General features: G+C 33.8%; 1 pseudogene; it reads left to right on the forward strand.

Annotated features, from left to right (window-relative positions):
* Positions 1–2,159: 2,159 nt before the first annotated feature.
* Positions 2,160–2,256, forward strand: LOC138841681 (U6 spliceosomal RNA; annotated as a pseudogene).
* The last annotated feature ends 4,591 nt before the right edge of the window (positions 2,257–6,847 follow it).

Genomic DNA, 6,847 nt, shown 5'->3' on the forward strand with positions numbered 1-6,847 from the left:
ATATTAAACACATTTCTGAAAGGCCCATACTGAAAAACACAAATTGTGGCTGGTACTATTTCTACATTTTAATGAATGGTTGAACATGTTTGGCATTAGTGCTGTGTAAATAATTCAACTCTATTGTAACTTGCTCCCTACACTTGAAAAACTTGTATTGTCACTAAGTATCATCAACTTGTCAAATGTTATTTTGGCGAAAGTGATTTTAAAAAGTTTATTTGAAAAGGAATATACTTTCAGGAGATTAAATGTAGATTATCATTGGTTTGAGACTGACATTTTTATACCACAGAACCATGTTGTACTGAAGTCCCAGTGTTTTGAAGCACTCCTTAGTGATTCAAATGTTTTTCTGAATTACATTTGACCTCTAAGTCAAGTTTTCGGGCTTTGGTAGAACAATTATAGATCTATCCTTCTAGGAACTATTTTTTTGCCCACTTATGTTGGACTAAAATCTTTCGTTAATCATAGGTGAGGGGTATTAAAAATAAACTTATGACACTTTGTGAACTTGTTCACTCATATGGGCTGGTCATCTGTAAGTTGAATGTTTGAATTACAGTACTTTCTCTCAAATTTTGTGATCTCATCCTTCATTTTAAGTTGCCTTGCATTTCACAATTGCTTACTGCTAATTCCTGCATCTCAAGGAATTGGGGCCCTGAAATATAGGAAATGCGAAATTGAGATGGATCTTCAATTACTTTGTGTTGATATGTTTCATGGGCCTTGGTGAAAACTCTTGCCCCTGTTATCTGATGATGCAGGTAACTGGGCCTTGGGATCTTAGGACCCATGGGTACTGCAGAAGAATAATATTTTTTAGACATCTTAGCAAAATTTGGGCATAATCAGTAAGAATGCTTCAGAAATATGGACAAAAACAGTTTGGGACAAGCGAGTTAAAACAAAAAACAGAGCAGCAGAGTAAAATCCATTACAGATTAGAGGAAAACATTGTTTTTTTCTCTTGTGGATTCAGAAGACCAAGAACAGTTATAATGTATCACAAGTTTATACTAAAAAGATTGCATTGATACGTTTCCTAGTCTAATATATATTTGAAACCTAAATATTTATATTCCAATTCTATTTATTGGAGTAAATAAATATCAATTTATTTGTCAAATTATCAACTAATTCTAGTAAGTTTCATTGTGTGAAATATAAAATCAGCACATAAAAATATAAAATATATAACTATATATAATATGATTAAAAGACACACATTTTGTATTGTTCTGTTGTAGTTACTGTATCAAAGGCAACTCTGTTTTAAAGTATGATTCCATTATCTCTACTTCAGTGTTTGATAGAGTTAGAACTAAAGCTTTATCATTTGTAGATTTACAGCATGGAGGCAAGAGAAAAGACTGTGATTAAAACATTATCAATTTAATGCCTAATAATGAGGAGAAACATATGCACTTCTCCTGCAACTATGAAAATATTTGGTGATAAAAAGGCAGTAGTGTAAGTTCCTGCCAGGAACTTAGAGACAGGTCAGGACATTAAGTAATCATGCATACGAACAATTTTTTCACCTTCTTGGCTTTAGCTACTTTTAAATGGAATGTATAATAAACAATTATATTTTGATAAAATACCTTCTCGTCTGAACAGTTCTGTTTGAACTGTTCATCTCTCTATGATCCCTTATAACCAAGATTAGTTTTGTTCTAGTAAGAAAATCTTTGCTGTCATGGTAAGGTATTCTGGTTGGTCTCTTCCCACATGGAAGAAGGGTAAAGGCTCAGGTAGACATTTGTTCCAGTAAAACTTTATTTGGGAAAATGTCAGCTGAAGAAGTTTAGAAGTAGCTCTTAAGCAACGCTTAGTTTGAATCCATTAGGTCCACAAAGCTGGATAAATAAGTACTTGAGAAACCATCACATTTGGACCAAACTATAAATAATAGAGAGTATGATCAAATTCCAAATAAAAAGATTTAAGATACTCATTGGCAAAAAAAGTTTGGAAATGTGAGCAATCGACTGATCAATATAATTTTTTCCACTATTCACAGAATTTTAAGGAAATAAGATCAATAGCATTGTTAGGAACAATAAGGTTTCCTTGTTACAAGTAGGCACCCATAGATATAAGCCTGTATAAAGATTGCATCATTAACTATTAAATTTAGAGGATACTACATGCTTCAGCAGCAAGTATACTCAAATTACAATACAGAGATTAACATGGCACTTGCACAAGTACAATATGAAAATTTGAGAAGTATTCCATATTTTTCATTCTTCACATGCAAGAAATGAAAAAAAGTGATTAAAAAGTTGATGACAAAATTACAAGTGTAACAATACCCGTAATTCATATAATTAAATTAAGTTTGACATCAGTGTATTAAATCACCTCAGAAAGGTGTTTACATAGCATAAACTTTACAAAACTTTTCAAAATAGACAACATTGTCATTTTATCCCAAAGAAAAATAATATTAAGACCTAGAAAAAAAGGACTCAAACTGTTTCTATATGGAATACAATCCAAAAGGACACATTAATGATCCTATATATTATAAAATAATATAGAATTCAAAGTATATCTAGGAGAAAATAAATTATGAACATTATGCAAACATAGAATATAGAATATTTTAAAATATACTTTTTCAGACAAGCACCAGAAATATTTTAGTTTCTGTACTACTCATTTCAACAGGTAAATTAAAATTATTTCTTATTAAAAAATCACAAACTCTGAAGAAGTTATTATACATGTTTACAAAAACTATTGAATATATTTTTCCATCCAAGGCAGGCAATTCACTTGGAAGAATTCCGCGGAATCCATGAATTTTTACAGTAAAATTTTGGTGCTGCCGGGCACTGGTGGTTCATGCCTATAATCCTAGCTAAACAGGAGACTGAGATCTGAGGATCATGGTTCAAAGCCAGCCTGGGAAGGAAAGTCTGTGGTACTCTTATCTCAAATAAACCACTAGAAAACTGGAAGAGGAGCTGTGTCTCAAGTGGTAGAGGGCTCACCTTGAGCTGAAGATCACAGGGATAGCTCCAGGCCCAGAGTTCAAGCCCCATGACCGACCAAAAAAAAAAGATATTGCTTTTATTTGGATTGTGAAAATATTTTGTAGGGACACAAAAGATGGACTTGCATTTTTGAAATTTAAGAAACTTAACCCGACCATTAGGACTTCGGTGAACAATTTGTACAGCCTTTCACAACTTCATAGAGGTAGTGATACATACTTATCCTTTTGGCAATATCGAATACAGTTTCTTCTATGTTGTTCTTAGGGCCTGGATTTATATAATAGTTCAACAGAAGGCGATCCAGCGTATATTTGCTATCTCAATTCTCAACATCAAGATATAAGGGTGTCAAGAGTCCTTTAGTTTGGGGAAGTGTTACTGTGTCTCAAGCGGTAGAGGACTCCCCTTGAGCTGAAGAGCACAGGGACAGCACCCAAGCCCAGAGCTCAAGCCCCATGACCGAACAAAAAAAAAAAAACCCACAAGAACAACAAAAATCAAACAAACAAAAATTTTTGGGCTGGGAAAGTGGCTCAGTGGTAGAGTGCTTGCCTTGCATACATGAGGCCCTAGGTTCGATTTTTCAGCACCACATAAGCAGAAAAAAAAGCGGGAAGTGGTGCTGTGGCTCAAGTGGTAGAGCGCTAGCCTTGAGCTGAAGAGATGAGGGACAGCGTCCAGGCCCAGAGTTCCGGCCCCACGACCAGACCAAAAATTTTTTTTTAAAAAAAGAGTCCTTTAGTTTGGGCATTGGTATCTGTATCAAGATGAAGTAAGAAAGAAGCCACTCTGGTATTATTCCACGTATATGCACTGTTCAGGGGTGTCCAGTCATCTACAGTTATTGCATGTGCCGCTTGAGACACCAACTCACTGACAATGTTTAATTGTCCACCGTAGGCTTCTCGAAGAGGGGTATACTTATCATCATCCCTACTATTCACATAAGTGGCCTTTTGGGAAAGAAGTCTCCGCACTGTAGTAAGCTGAATATTTTCGGCAGCACAATGAAGAAATATGCTTGGATCCTTCTCCAATTTTTTTTTCTTGCAATTGATACCATTCCTTACTTTTTCACCTTGTTCCCCATATTCCTAAGAATTGCCTAACCAGAGACTTTGAGTGCCAGTGGGAATGAGGTGTCCATTTATTTCCCTAATAGTTCACATTGGTTGAACTGGTCAGAAATATCTGGTGAATTTTCTGTAACTGTTTATTCCCCATGATTGTTTTTTCTCTTTTTCCAATTTTACTATTCGAAATTATTCTAACTGGAGAGTAGGGAATTGATGGAGAGCAGAGGAAAGATATTCCTCCATATTCAAATGTACACACTGAAAATGAGGACCAGTGATGTCTTCATGTGCAGCTTATTCTAGGCATGAGAAAATAGGAAATAATGTCTTCTATATAAATGATTTGGGAAATGGCAGAGCAAAAAGTGAAATGATACAACCAAAAATATAAAAGCAAAATAAATTAGGATAATTATGGAGCAATCATATTATCTATGAGAACCATGAAAGGGAGAGAGAAAGAAAGAGACAGATGTGTAATGACGTAGCTAGCCACAAAATCAATGCCTCTGATCAATTTGTAGAGCAAACAAAATTTTATTTTTTAAAAGAGATGGAAATCGAATTTATGTATTTACTTGAAGTTAGTAAATACATTTTTAGTAGCCTACGTAAAGAGACATAACTTTACCAAATTACAGACAGTAAAATAAATCCTTGATAGTTCTAGTAACAGATCTGACTGAAATCAGTTGAATCATACTTTTCTTGTACAATGAAGGAATAAGAGGGTAGTAAAGCAGCTAGAGAAGGCAGGGAGATTGTATCTGTGAAAAAACTTTGTGGAAATTGGTATTGAGGATTTCTTACTGGTGATCCACTTGCACTGGAAGCATGATTCTGAAGTATTGCTTGCCGATTCTGAACTACTGATTTGATCATTATATTCTCCAAGAAGAAAATGAGAATTGACAGTGAAGGACTACTAATACATTTTGACCTTCTCACTAAGCACTTTCAATCATCAAAATTACATGAAGACAATAGACAGGCCTACTTTTTAGATGAAAGCAAGTTTCTTATAAAAACAAGGAATGTATGTAGTCATGCAAAGCACTTCTATTTTACCAATGCCTCATACATTTTTCTAATGTTGGGTACCAATAAATAATGGATCTATTAGAAAGCTCTTAAGGCTCCTATGTTCAATAGTGAGTTCTCTTACACTATATCATGGTATTTTTTGTGTATGGTTTTAAGAATAAATTTACATTACTAACTTGAATTTCTGACAGGACAGTATCATCACTGTACATCTTGCTTCTATACTCTCATTTTAAAATTACCATCTAAGTATGTGCATTAGATAACTATATAGGAAAAAGTAGAAGCCACACTGATGGTTTATGTCTTTAGTAGTAGTTAATCAGAAAGATGAAATCTGAGCATTGTGGTTTGAAAGCAGACCAAGAAAAAACAGTCCATTAGATTCTGATTTTAAAGTAACCAGCAAAAGCTTGAAATGGAGCTGTGGTACAAGCAGTAAAATGCTAGCCTTGAGAAAACTGAAACAAAAAATAAATTCTGGGACAAAGCTAGGCCCTGAGATCAAGCCCTAGTATTAGCACCAAACAAATAAATTAATTAATAAGGTAATTAATTAATTAAAACTAAATTAAGTGGTCTCATGTGGAGAGGCATGTAAAATGTAACATGCGTGGTAATGGTTTATGTATTATTTTGTAATAAGGCATATTATCATTTGTCCTAATCACTAATATTTTATGTGGACTTTTTTGTACAATAAACCCTCAATTTAGCATGCATGTATATGTGTGTGTACATGTGCGAACATGTGTGTATGTGTATATGTGTGTGTGTGCTGTTGCAATGTTGCTTGCCAATGTGGACAGGGTGAGGCTGAAAAAAAGCTAACTGTGTTGCAATGTTTTTATTTATCAGTGTTCTGTCATGTCATTTCAGTGGAACCATCCTTTGTACATATTATTTGTCTAATAATATCATAATCAAAGCATTTACAATATTAAGTTAGAAAAAGAGACCGCTGTCAGCTCTTATTGTATGTTAGGTAAAAAGATTCAGACATAATTAGTTGGTAAGTTGTTGCTATAAGATGAGTGTCAGTACAAAATACGTATTTGACCTCTTAAATTGGTTATACTTTTAAGATACACTCATAGAGTGATTTGGACTGACTTGACCAAACAGGTATTACTCTCTGATTATTCCTGTGAAACACAAGTTGGATAAACTCTTTCCGGATTTCTGTTGAAAATCACTTTCTTTGCAAGATTATATCTATTCTCACTAAGAGATAATCCAACCCATATTATGTTTGAATATCCCATCTTATTCATTGAAAATAAGTATTGTGGATATGCTTGTTAGATATTCCTTTCAAAAACGAACAAACAAAAAGCAAGTGTTATTTCCAGATTGTGGGTGCATTTGAAGGTGTTTTGTACATGCACAGGTATCTTTACTAATGGCTCTTTTGTGGGAGAAAATACGGCGACTTTAACAAATAAGGCTTTTTGAATATCTCTTCCAATATACATAACATCTCGGAGCAAGTCTTGCAATTTCTGAAAATCTTTTAAATATTTTAGTATTATTTCAGTTCATTGACTGTAGAGCTAAAATTTCTGAAATATTGTTAAGATCTGAAAATGTAAGTGGGTATATACCCATTTTTATGCTTCATTTTATGAAAACCCAGTTTTTATGAAAGTAAATGGAATAGAATAAAAGAATTAAGTGAATTGGGTAAGCTAATTATTAGTGTAATTTTGT

This window comes from Dipodomys merriami, unplaced genomic scaffold, assembly GCF_024711535.1.
Source record: "Dipodomys merriami isolate MVZ:Mamm:240054 unplaced genomic scaffold, mDipMer1.0.p SCAF_327, whole genome shotgun sequence".
Taxonomy (NCBI): domain Eukaryota; kingdom Metazoa; phylum Chordata; class Mammalia; order Rodentia; family Heteromyidae; genus Dipodomys; species Dipodomys merriami.